This window comes from Desmodus rotundus, chromosome 12, assembly GCF_022682495.2.
Source record: "Desmodus rotundus isolate HL8 chromosome 12, HLdesRot8A.1, whole genome shotgun sequence".
NCBI classification, from domain to species: Eukaryota; Metazoa; Chordata; class Mammalia; order Chiroptera; family Phyllostomidae; genus Desmodus; species Desmodus rotundus.
Genome location: NC_071398.1, coordinates 77,569,829 through 77,583,889, shown reverse-complemented (window position 1 = coordinate 77,583,889; position 14,061 = coordinate 77,569,829).

Here is a 14,061-nt window from a genome sequence, read left to right as displayed (position 1 = left end):
TGGTTGCTTACATTTCCTTGTTTTTTTGGATTCTTTTTTTTTCTCATTGTTCTGCATGGTTGTCTTTTGCTTCTTTATGTTCCAAATAATTGATTTGATTCTCAGCTTCATCCACGTTACCATTGTTTCCCTGTAAATTGTTCTTTATTTCAATTAGTGTATCCTTCATTTCTGACTGGATCTGTTTTATGCTGTTGAGGTCCTCACTAAATTCCTTGAGCATCCTTATAATAGTGGTTTAAACTCTGCATTTGATAGATTGCTTTTTTTTTTTTTCATTTAGTTTAGGTTTTTTTTTTTTTTTTGGAGTTTTGATCTGTTCTTTCACTTAGGCCATGTTTCTTTATCTCCTCATTTTGGCATCCTCCCTGTGTTTGTTTCTATGTATTAGGTAGAGTTACTCTGACTCCATGTCTTGGTAGTGTGACCTAATGTAGTAGATGTCCTCTAGGGTTGTGACACAGCCTCCCCTATCACCCAAGTTGGGAACTTGAGGTGCACCCTTTGTGTGGCTGTGTATACCTTCCTCTTGTAGTTGAGCCTTGATTGCTATTGGCACATCAATGGGAGGGATTTACCCAGGCCAGTCAACTGCAAGGACTGCCTGTGACCACTGACCACCAACATCTGCTCTTTGTGGAGGATCAGCTGTGCAGAGGCAGGGGGTGGTACTCTGATGTGGTCTGTAGCTGGGTACACAGGCTCTGGGGTTTCCCTGATTGTTCAGCCCCCACCTGTGTCTAGCTGGGGCCATCCTGCATGGGCCATAAAGCATTCTGAGATGGCTGCTACTTGTGCTGGGCTTGGAGATTCCCAGGTGAAGCCAAACTGAATCTAGGCTGGCCACTGCTAGTGTTGGGCCTGAATCTCTTAGCAAGAGGTACAGGGTTTGGGGCCTTGCTGAGACTGGATGTTACTTGTTTGATAGGATTTAGGAAGTTGTGAAGCATGAGCCAAGACCAGCCATTTATATGGAAAAATCACAGTTAACAGTTTGGGTGGGCCTGTAAGTTGATGGGACAGAGTCTCACGAGATCTCCAGGGTGGGGCAAACAGTGTTAGCCAGGTTGATGGAGCCTCAGATATGGCACCAGCCTGACAGCTCTGTAGCTCTGTGGCGGGGGAGGGTTCAGCAAAGGGACAATGGCTTCTAACTGCTTTTATGTTTGGGAGAAAGCTGTACCCCAATTCTTGCCTTGATGCCAGACACTTCAGTTGCCCCCTATATGTCACTTGTGTGTTTCAAGCTGCTGCCCTGGTGCAGGAGCTCAGAGGGAGTGAGTCTGAGAAAGTCCGTGTGTGGGTTCTTTAAGGGGAAGTGCTTGGAACTCCAGAATTTTCTTCCACTGACTCAATCCATACTGGTTATTGCATCCAGAGGTTATGGGGACTTATCTTCCTGGCACTGGAACCCTGGGCTGGGATCCTGGTGGCGGACTGGGACTCATCACTCCTGAGATATCCCTCCTGAATTTTTATTCACCACATGTGGATGTGGGACCAGCCTGTTCTGCGACTACATCCCTCCTACCATTTTGGATGTTTGTGGTTTCTTCAACTCTGTAGTTTTCAGACTTCCATTCAACTTGATTTCTGATGGTTCTAAGTGATGGTTATTCTATATTTTAGTTGTAATTTTGATGTGGTTGTGCAAGGATCTGAGCCATGTTTACCTATGCTGCCATCTTGACCAGAAGTCTCAGTTTTGGAAGGTTGTATGTTTCTAGGAACTAATCCATTTTGCCTGGGTTGTCCAGTTTGTTGCCATATAGTTTTTTATATTTTCTTCCAAACCTTTGTATTTCTGTGGTGTCAGTTGTTACTTCTCTTTTTTGTTCTTGTTTTTTAAATTATATTTTATTGTTTATGGTATTAAAGTCCCAAAGTTTTCCCCTTTGTTCCCCTCGAACCAGCCTCCTCACTACTTCAGGCCATCCCCACACTGTTGTCCATGTCCATGGGTCCTGCATATATGTTCTTTGGCTACTCTCTTCTCTATGCTGTGCTTTATATCCCCATGACTATTCTGTAACTACCAACTTATACTTCTTAATCCCTTCACCTTTTTTTCACCCATCCCCCCCTACCCACCTTCCATCTGACAACCAACAAAATGTTCTCTATCTCTGATTCTGTTTCTGTTCTGGTTGTTTGTTTATTTTATACTTAATTGTTGATAGATATGTATTTATTACCATATCATTGTTCATAGTTTTCTCCTCCTCCTTCTCTTCCTTCTCCTCCCCCTCCTCCTCCTCCTTCTTTCTTCTTCTTCTTCTTCTTCTTCTTCTTCTTTCTTCTTTCTTCTTCTAGAAGCTTTATATAGTAATAGTTTGGTGATGATGAATTCCTTTAGCTTTTTCTTGTCTGAGAAGCTCTATATCTGTCCTCTGATGCTAAATGATAGCTTTGCTGGGTAGAGTAATCTTGGTTGTAGGTCCTTGCTTTTCATCACTTTGAATACTTCTTGCCAACCCCTTCTAGCCTGAAAGTTTCTTTTGAGAAATCAGCTGACAGTGTTATGGAAGCTACCTTGTAAGCAAATAACTGCTTTTCTCTTACTGCTTTCATGATGTTCTCTTTGTCTGTAACCTCTGACATTTTAACTATGAAATATCTTGGTGTGGACCTCTTTGGTTTCATTTTGTTTGGGACTCTATGCACTTCCTGGATTTGTATGTCTATTTTCTTCACCAAGTGTTGGTACACTTGAAGTTGTCTCCTTATACTATCCTCATTTTTTGGGGGGATTCTTTTTCATTCTTGCTGTTCTTATTGGGTGTTTTTTTGTTTCCTTATATTTCAAATCACTGATTTGATCTGTCGATTCCCTGCAAATTGTTCTTCATTTCAGTTAGTGTATCCTTCATTTATGACTGTTTTTTTTTTATGATTTCCACGTTCTCTTTGCTATTTAAGTTCTTTTTGAGTTCATCTACTCTTCTCCTAAGTTCATTGCACATCCTTATAACCAGTGTTTTGAACTCTGCATCTAGTAGATTGCTTACCTCCCTTTTGTTTGGTTCTTTTTCTAGAGTTTTGTTCTGTTCTTTTATTTGGGACATGTCTCTTTGTCTCCTCATTTTGTCAGCCTTCTATGTGTTAGGTAGAGTTGCTACATCACCCTGGCTTGGTAGAGTGGCCTAATGGCTCTACCTAAGCGGCCAAGTGGCCAATGGCTTAGTAGAGTGGCTTAGGTAGAAGGTGTCCTGTAGAGTCCAGTGGCACAGACTCCTCTGTTACCTGAGCTGGGTACTCAAGGTGCACCCACTGTGTAGACTGTATATGCCCTCCTCTTGTAATTGAGACTTGATTGCTGTTGGCAGGTCAATAGGAGGGACTTACCCAGGCTGATCAGCTGCAAGGTTTTACTGTGACCACTGACAACCAACCTCCGTCCACCACGGAGGACCAGCTGGGCAGGGTCCCACTCCACAGAGCAGGACTTACTTCAGCAGGGCACTGGTGCCTGCTGAGTCCACCCCTTGGTGTGTTGCTTATGGAAGTGGTTGGGTGATATTGCTTTCACGTGGTTTGTAGCTGGCCACTGGATGTGCAGGCTCTGGAACTTCCCGGAGGTGCAGGCCTCTGCCACTGCCTGTGTTCTGTCTGGGGCCACCTGACATAAGCTACAAAGCAATCTGCAGGTGGCTGCCATTTGTGCTGGGCTTGGAGGTGCCCAGGAGAGGCCAAGCTATGAACCAAAGCTAGCTGCTACTAGTGCTGGGCCTGAGACCACTTAGTGAGAGGTATAGGGGCTGAGGCCAGATGCTGCTTGTTTGAAAGAATTTAGGAAGATCTGAAGCATGAGCCAAGATAAGCCATTCATAAGGAAAAACCACTGGAAACAGCTTGTGTGGGCCTGAAAGTTGGATGTGGAAGAGCCTCAGAGAATTACCAGGGTGGGGCAAACATTGTGAGCAATGTTGGTGGACTCTCAGATACGGCACCTGTTAGCTGTGGAGGAGGGTGGGCTCAGAAATGGAATAATGGCCCCTGACAGCACTTCTGTCTGGGAGAAAGCTGCCTCCCAGCTCTTGCCCCCATGCCAGATACTTTTGTTACTCCCCAAATAGCTCTGGTGCCTTTCAAGCTGCTGCTCTGGCACTGGAGCTCTGAGGGAGTGAGTCAAATAAGTCTGTGCATGGGTATTTTAAGAGTAACTGCCTGGGACTCTAGAAGTTTCTGTCTTCCACAGCCTCAATTCCCACTGGTTTTTACAGCCAGTAGTTATGGGGACTTTTCTTCTTAGTAGTGGGACACTGGTGTGGGGGACTGGAAATCCTCCCTCCTGAGATATCCCTCTGGATTTTTATCCACCACATGTGGGTGTGGGACCAGTCCATTTTGTGTCCCTATTCCTCCTACCTGTCTTGATGTAGTTTCTTCTTTAATTTTGTAGTTATAGGACTTCAATTCAGCTCAATTTCTGGTGGTTCTGAATAATAGTTGTTCTGTAGTTTAGTTGTAATTTTGATGTGGTTATTTGAGGTGGTGAGCCGTGTTCACTTATACTGCTGTCTTGACTACAAGTCCCCTCCTAGTCCCGATAGGGTGGCCTTATGTTGTAGGTGTTCTGTGGAACCCAATGGTGAAGTCTCCTTGGTCATCTGTGCTGCGTGCTTCAGGAATGCCTCTCATGTGTGTGATGTGAGTTCTCCTGTTGTAATTGAGTCTTGACTGCTTGACATGCATGGGATCAACCCACAGGCTGGCTGACTGTGAGGACTGACCCTGACCACAGTGTACAAGCTGCTGTGCAGGAGCTGACCACCTGAAGTGGAATTGACATTAGCAGGGTCTGGTGCCTGATGAGATTTTACTTGGAATGTGTCTTGTGGAGATTGTTGGGTCTTGCTCTTATGTTGTCTAAAGCTCACCACTTGGTGTACTGGTTCAGGAGCCTATTGGGAGACTCTGGTGCAGTCAATGTCAGACACTGTCTGTCACTGGCCCTGAGCAACCTGTTTAGAGCTACAAAGTGATCCATAGTTTGTGGCTGCCTCTGCTGGGCTTGGGTGTATACGGGAAGGGCCAAGCTGTGCACCAGGGCCAGCTTCCACCAGCACCATGCCTGGGGACAGGTCAGCAAAAGACCCAAAGCACCCCAAGATCCACCTTCGCCTGCCTCCACCTTCCAGATGCTTGTTAGGCTCAGTCACTGAAAGAGTCTCTGGAAGTATGCAAATTGCTTAAGGTAAGTTATCTGTGTACTTTCAGGTAGGAGCGAGTGGTGTTCACCAGACTGATACAGATTCAAACTTGGTGCTAGTGCTGGATCTGAGGCCTAATGATACAAGTGCCAGGGTACCCCAAGCTCAGCTGCCACCCTCTAGGTGCTCACAAACATTTGTGGTGGGGTTGGGTCTCAGGAAGTCATTAGGGAGAGGCTAGCAGAATATATTAGGCCCAAACAGACCAAGATATAGACATGTGAAGGGAGGGCTCTGCACCTGTGCTGCTCCAATGTGCAAGGGAAAAATGGTTCCTGTCCTGGAGCCACACAACTCGGTCTCTGACACCCCCTGAATCTGTCCAAAACTCTATTCCTTTGGCCCAAGTAGCTGACTTCTCTGTGCATAGGGTGACAGGGAGTTGAGAGGGTGGGGCTAGTGCTGTTCCCCAGGCTGATGCCCTATGAAGGGAAGTGCTCAACCCAAGAAATATCATGTCTGGGGTATAGGAGTGGGACTCGGCACAGGAACCCTGGGGGCTGTCATTTCAGCTCTCTCCCCAGAGCTATACAGCCCAGTCTCTCCTCATAGGACTCTGCTCCACTTCAGGCTGCCCTTTTTCTGCTGGAACCCAAGGTGAGTGGCTGCAGACAAGATTTTGTGTGCTAAGAGGGCACCTGGGTTTCTTTCAAACTCCTGTCTCTCCCAATGGACATAATCCTTAATGATTTTCAGTCAGATATATGGACTCTTTTTCCAGCTCTGGGTGCTCTGGGATGGGAAGCCTATCATGGGGTTGAGACTCTGCACTCTTCAGGAAGGATTTTTGCAGCTGAGATATCCCTCCCAATTCTCAGCCACTTCATGTGGGTATGGGGCCAGGTCTTTTCACATCTCTGTCCTTTCTACCTGTCTCAATGTGGCTTCTTCGGTAAATCTTTGGTTACAAGACTTCTCTTCAGCTAGTCTTCACTAGTTATTTAGGTTGATTGTTCAATATTTTAGTTGTAGTTTCAGCTTAGTCCTGTGAGGAGGTGAGTATAACTTCCATGTACTCCGCCACCATCTGTGATCTCCAGGAAAATTTTCTAATTTACTAGTCATAGAACTGCAGATCCAATAAGGTCTGTAATGTGCATCAGGAATTGTAAAACATTCATATTATGTGTCTCATTACTCATATTTGCAAATAGATCCTAAGGAGAAAACAAAAATATTAGAAACACTTAATGCTCAATAGTTATCTACAATATTTTTTTGTTAAATATCTTTTTAATTGTGAAAAATGTACAGAATAACATAATAAATGTATAGCTTAATGAGATATAAGGAAACACCTAAAGTAAGCACCTTGGGGCAGGAGATGGAACACCCCAGCAACCCCAGAGTCTCTGTGTGTTCCTTACAAATCACCTGCCCTCAGGTAACCACTTTCTTGCTTTTCAGTTCTCCATGACTGTCTATGTCACCTGTGTGATGGTCAACCAATGTTCACAGAGTCTGTGGATAAAGTTGTGCTCAGGTTTGAGAGAAACCCCAAGTATGTAGCCTGCAGTCGCTCTCCCCAATTCTGAGCTTGTGCTGGGTCCTGGTCTCTGCTGAGCTGAGGCAGGGGTTAAGCAGGTGCTGTCTGGGTAAGGTCAGGGGTGGTGGGAGGAGGCAGCCTTGTCTGTAAGGTCTCTGGGAAATGGATATATGGAAGGCCGAGGAGCATAGTTCAAAGCAGGCAGGCACTTCTGAGCACTGACTGGAGTCTATAATACCTTCCTGGAGATAGGATAGCTCAAAGCTGAAAGTCCCTTGTCTTCACAGATTCCTGTCATGGAATTCTCTGATTGTTTTAGGTGCTGTGGGCTATTCACTTGTGAGGTTAGTCTTCAGAGGAGAGTTGTCTTAATTCCACCCCAAAAGCCTTTGGAAGCTGAGTTATCCTCACATGCAGCAAATGTCCATTTGGCTGCCACCACCTGAAGGGCCTGAGGGAAGCCTGGGATACAAAGTGGAGGAGACTGTTCTTGGCTTCAGGGGCCCTCATTTCCTATGGAAGCCACAGAGCCTGCCCGAGACCCAAAATGTGGGAGGTGGGAAGTTTTGGTGTTACTGCTTTTCTTGTTATATGCGCTGTGACACTGGGCTCTGTCCTCATTACCTGGATGCTGTCTGGCCTGGCTCTCCAGCGTGTGGCTGCCTCTCTCTTCCCCACACCCTCCTCTTGGCTGGCTGAGACTTGCTCTCAGTGAATGGTTTATCAGGCACTTACTGATGCTGATTTCTGATCATGCCTTCAGGCTTCTGATGTCAAAGTCCATTCTCTCTGGGCCTGCCCATGGGACCCAACATCCCCTAAACCCACACCAACTGTGTGGTCACTGAGTCATATGGCTAGAAGGAGGCCATGGAGGGGTCAGTTCTCCCTCCTCAGTCCTGTTTGCATCCACCCCTATGCAGACTTCCAACCTTACTGGAACTCATGGGAACACGTGAAGAAGGATCTGGAAACCATCTAGCCAGGCAACAGGCTCATTTACTCCCTTTTGTCCTTCTCCTTAGACTGAGTTGCTACTGATAAATGTTTATGCACGAGAAGCTCATTTTTCCTATTTAATTAACTTTAAGGCCACTGCATCGGGCATTTGTAACATCCTGTAGAACACTTACATACAGGCTCAGGAGTGTGCGTCCCCCAGCACTTGGACCGCTCTTCCACTCTACAACCGTCTTGACCTGTATCAGGAACAGAGATCTAGGCTGCAAAGCCTTGAGCTACATTTCTTCTCATTCCCACAGCCCCTTCATCTCCTGGGGGCTATGTGTGCTCCACCTGACTCTCTTCTGCAGGTCATCCTGCACACCTCCTCCAAGACACCTTCCTGCTCTAGTTCAGTTTTCACATGTGCTGCTCTTGTCTCCTTGATAAAACAAAATGCGTCTTAAAAGCCTCTGTACTGAAATTATTTCTGCTTCTACCTCCCTCTAGACCGTGGGCTCCTCTAACCCTACGAATTTGCTTCCTTCGTTTCCTGGCTATGCTACCTGTTGGAAGGGCTTTCAGGAAATCTCTGGCGGCAGTTTCGCTTTTAGCCACCAGGTGGCACTAGCGATCAGGCGTTGCCAGTAGTCGGAGGAAGAATGCTTTGAAAGCGGCGCTGGCTTGCAGGTGTTGATGTTGACGGCTCCTGGAGACTTTTTCTTTAATTCCCCAGATTGACCACAGGGGCAGATAGGAGTGGTTAGAGCCAGAGAGGGGTTTGGCAGTTGATAGCTGGGGCGGGCGGCACAGATGTAAGCCTGCAACCGGGATTCAGCGATTTGGAGCCAATCCTGGACAATATAAACTCGGGTGAGAAATCAGGGAGGAGGTCCTGATATAGGAGAGGTCTAGGCTTGGGGTAAGACAAGGTTCTTGAGGTCCATGTCTCAGACTGGGCTGGGTGAGAATTATTTAGGAGTGGGGTGAATTACTATTGGAAATGGGGGACCTATGAGTATCCGGTGTCTCAGATGCGAGGTCTTGATCCAGCTAAGAGACTCCTGAAGGGAAACAGCCTCAAAGAGGAGAGTGGGTTGCCTCCTTCCAACCTCTACAGAAGCCTCTGAGAGTGAAGCAGATTGCCTGGAGGAGGGAGATGAGGCATAGGTGTTTTCCTGGGACTGGGGTGGGGGGTCACTTATGGGACATAGCCATTTCTGGAGAGAATATTTGGATTTCTGAAAGTGATGCCTGCTTTGAAGGGCAGTTTTAATTCCTCCTTTCCAATTTCTTCTTGTCTGGTTACTGTGGCCAGGACTTCCAGTACTATGATGAATAAGAGTTGTGACAGTGGTGGCAAGTTATCTTTTTCCTGATCTTAAGGGAAGCGCTTTTAGTTTTTGCCAATTGAGTGTGATGTTGGCTATGGGTTTGTCATATATGGCCTTAATTGTGTTGAGGTATGTTCCCTCTATTCCCACTTTGCTGAAGGTTTTTTAAAAAAAAATCATAAAAGGATACTGGAGTTTATCAAATGCTATTTCTACCAGTATTGAAATGATCATGTGGTTTTTATCCTTCATTTTGTTTATGTAGTGTATCACATTTACTGATTTGTGGATATTGTACCAATCTTGTATCCCTGAAATAAATTCTACTTAATCATGGTGTATGATCTTTTAAATATATACCTGGAGTCTGTTTTGCTAATATTTTGTTGAGGATTTTAGCATCTATGTTCAGCAGGGATATTGGCTTATAGTTTTCTTTCTGTGCACTGTCTTCATCTGGGTTTGGAATTAGGATAATGCTGGTCTCATAAAATGAACTTGGCAGTTTTCCCTCCTCTTGAATTTTCCAGAATGGTCTAAGAAGGGTACGTGTTAAACCCCACAAACTCCACCAAAAAGCTACTTGACATAATAAGTGCATTTGGCAAAATAGTGGGATGCAAAGTCAATATTCAGAAATCAAAGGCAATTTTGTACATAACAATGAAATATGAGAAAGAGAAACTAGGGGAAAAATCCCATTTACTATAGCAACACAAAAAATAAACTACCTAGGAACAAACTTAACCAAGGAAATAAAAGACTCAGAGAACTACAGAACACTGAAGAAAGAAATTAAGGAAGATACAAATAAACAGAAGCATATACCATGTTCATGGACTGGAAGAATTAACATCATTAAAAGTTTATAGTACCCAAAGCAATCTATAGATTCAATGCAATCCCTATTAAAATACTAATGACATATTTCACAGATCTAGAACAAATATTTCAAACATTTATATGGAACCATAAATGACCCCAAATGGCCTCAGCAATCTTGAGAAAGAAGAACAAAGTAGGAGGGATCACAATACCTAATATCAAACTGTATTACAAGCACTGTAATCAAGAGTCTGGTACTGGCATAAGAACGGACACATAGATCAATGAAAAAGAATAGAGAGCCAGAAATAAACCCCAATGTCTATGGTCAATTAATATTTGACAAAGGGGGCAAGAGTATAAAATGGAGTAAAAATAGCCTGTTTTACCAGAGTTATATCTTTTTATCATTATCTCGGAATGCTCCTTTTATCATAATGTAGTGTCCTTTGTCTCTTACTATTATAGCCTTTGTTTTTAAGATCAATTTTAAAAAGCAATTTCAGCTTTAAAAAAATTTTCATTTGCATGAAATATCTTTTTCCATCCCATTACTTTTAGTCTGTGTGTATTCTCCATTCTGAGGTGGGTCTCTTGTAGATAGCATATATATGGGTTTTGCTTTCTTTATTTCTTTTTTTTCAGATTTATTTATTTATTTTTAGAGAGAAGGGGAAGGAAGGAGAAAGAGAGGGTGAGAAACATCAGTGTGGGGTTGCCTTTCACATCCCCCCACTGGGGACCTGGCCCACAACCCAGGCATGTGCCCTGACTGTGTATCAAACCTGGGACCCTTTGGTTCACAGGTGGACACTCAGAACATAGACTTTGGTTTGCTGGCAAGCACTCAATCCACTGAGCCACATCAGCCAGGGAGGGTTTTGCTTTCTTATCCATTCAGCTACCCCATGTCTTCTTCTTCTTTTAAAAAAAAAATTATGTCATTGTTGTCAAATTACAGTTGTCTGCATCCCCCCCCCACTCACTGCCCCCTGACCCCAGCCAAACCCACCTCCCTCCCTTGCTTTCACCACCCCTCCCTTAGTTTTTATAGTTGTCCTTTATAGTTGTTCCTGAAAACCCTTCTCCCTATTTTTCCCTTCCACCTCCCCTCTGGTTACTGTCAGATTGTTCTTAATTTCAATGTCTCTGGTTATATTTTGCTTGCTTTTTTCTTTTGTTGATTAGATTCCAGTTAAAGGAGAGATCACATGGTATTTGTCCCCCACGGCCTGGCTTATTTCACTCAGCATAATGTTCTCCAGTTCCATTCATGCTGTAGCAAAGGGTAGGAGCTCCTTCTTTCTCTCTGCTGCATAGAATTCCATTGTGTAAATGTACCATAGTTTTTTGATCCACTCATTTGCTCATGGGCACTTAGGTTGCTCCTAGTACTTGGATATTGTAAATTGTGCTGCTATGAACATTGGGGTGCATAGGTTATTTTGGATTGGTGTTTCAGGGTTCTTAGGGTATAATCACAGCAGTGGAATTGCTAGGTCAAAAGGCAGTTCCATTTTCAGTTTTCTGAGGAAATTCCATAGTGTTTTCCACAGTGGCCGCACCAGTCTGCATTTCCACCAACAATGTACTAGGGTTCCCTTTTCTCTGCATCCTCTCCAATATTTGTTTGTTGATTTCTTTATGTTGGCCACTCTGACTGGTGTGAGATGGTACCTCATTGTGGTTTAAACTTGCATCTCTCTGATGGCTAGTAATGCTGAGCATCTTTTCATATGTCTCTGGGCCCTCTGTATGTCTTCCTTGGAGAAGTGTCTGTTGAAGTCCTTTGCCCATTTTTTAATTGGGTCGTCTTCCTGGAGTGGAGTCCTGTGAGTTCTTTATATATTTTGGAGATTAGACCCTTGTCTGAGGTATCATAGGCAAATATGTTTTCCCATACTGTTGGTTCTCTTTGCATTTTAATGCTGTTTTCTTTAGCCATGCAGAAGCTTTTTATTTTGATGAGGTCCCATTTGTTTATTCTTTCCTTTATGTCCCTTGCTTTAGGGGACGTGTCTGTGAGGATGTTGCTGCGTGGAATGTCTGAGATTTTCCTGCCAAAGATTTCCTCTAGGACTTTTTGGTGTTACGACTTATATTTAAGTCTTTTATCCACCTTGAATTATTTTTGTGTATGGTGTAAGCTGGTGATCGAGTTTCATTTTTTTGCACGTAGCTGTCCAGATCTCCCAACACCATTTGTTGAAGAGGCTATTTTTGCTCCATGTTATGCTCCTGCCTCCTTTGTCAAATATTAATTGACCGTAGAGACTTGGGTTTATTTCTGGGCTCTCTGTTCTGTTCCATTGGTTTATGTGCCTGTTTTTATGCCAGTACCAGGCTGTTTTGATTACAGTGGCCTTGTAATACAGTTTGCTATCAGGTATTATGATCCCTCCTGCTTTGTTCTTCTTTCTCAAAATTGCTTCAGCTATTCAGGGTTGTTTATGGTTCCATATAAATTTCTGAAATGTTTGTTCTATATCTGTGAAATATGTCATTGGTACTTTAATAGGGATTGCATTGAACCTATAAATTGCTTTGGGTAGTATGGCCATTTGATGATGTTAATTCTTCCAATCCATGATCACGGTACATGCTTCCATTTATTTGTGTCTTCCTTCCTTTCTTTCTTCAATGTTGTGTAGTTTTCTGAGTATAGGTCTTTTACCTCCTTGGTTAGGTTTATTCCTAGGTACTTTATTTTTCTTGTTGCTATATCAAGTGGGATTTTTTTTTCCTGATTTCTATTTCTGTTGTTTCATTGTTGGTGTACAGGAATGCTTTTGATTTCTGAGTATTGACTTTGTATCCAGCTGTTTTGCCAAATTCATTTATTAGGTCAAGCAGTTTTTTGGTGGAGTCTATAGGATTTCCCATGTACACTATCATGTCATCTGCAAACAGTGACAGTTTCATTTCCTCCTTTCCAATTTGGATGCCTTTTATATCTTTTTCTTGTCTGATTGCTGTGGCTAGGACTTCCAATACTATGTTGAATAGGAGTGGTGAGAGAGGGAATCCTTGTCTTGTTCCTGATCTTAGTGGGAAAGCTCTAAGTTTTTGTCTATTGAGTATGATGTTGGCTGTGGGTCTCTCAAATATGGCCTTTATCATGTTGAGGAATGCTCCCTCTATTCCCACTTTGCTGAGTGTTTTTATCACAAATCGGTGCTGTACCGTATCAAATGCTTTTTCCACATCTATTGGTATGATAATGTGATTTTTGTCTTTGCTGTTGTTGATGTGATGTATTATGTTTACTGATTTGCGAATATTGTACCATCCTTGCCTCCCTGGGATGAATCCCACTTGGTCATGGTGTATGATCTTTTTAATGTATTGCTGGATGCAGTTTGCCAATATTTTGTTGAGAATTTTAGCATCTATGTTCATCAGCGATATTGGCCTGAAGTTTTCTTTCTTCGTTGTGTCTTTATGTGGTTTTGGGATTAGGATGGTGCTGCCTTCATAAAAAGAGTTTTGAGTCTTCCATCATTTTGGATTTTTTCGAATAGTCTGTGAAAGATAGGGGTTAGCTCTTCCTTAAATGCTCTGTAGAATTCTCCTGTGAAACCATCTGGTCCAGGGCTTTTGTGTGTTGGGAGTTTTTTGATGACTGCTTCAATTTCATCTGCTGTTATTGGTCTGTTCAGGTTTTCTGCTTCTTCTTCATGCAGTTTTGGAAGATTATATTTTTCTAGAAATGTGTCCATTTCACCTAGGTTTTCAAATTTCTTGGCATACAGTTCTTTGTAGTAATTTCTTACAATCCTTTGTATTTTGGTGGTATCAGTTGTAATCTCTCCTTTTTCATTTCTAATTGTGTTTATTTGGGTCCTCTCTCTTTTTTTCTTGATGAGCCTGCTTAAGGGCTTGTCAATTTTGTTTATCTTTTCAAAGAACGAGCTCCTGGGTTCATTGATCCTTGCAATTGTGCTTTTAGTGTCTATGTCATTTAATTCTGCTCTGATCTTGGTTATTTCCTTCCTTGTACTTGCTCTGGGGTGTCTTTGTTGTTGTTCCTTGAGTTCTTGTAGGTGTAGGGTTAGGCTGTTTAATTGAGATGTTTCTATTCTTTTTAGGTAGGCCTGTATCACTATGAACTTCCCTCTCAGGACTGCCTTTGCTGTGTCCTATAGGTTTTGGATTGTTGTGAGTTCATTTTCGTTTGTTTCCAGAAACTTTTTGATTTCTTCCCTAACATCATTCTTCACCCGTTCATTGTTTAATAGCATGCTATTCAATCTCCATGTTT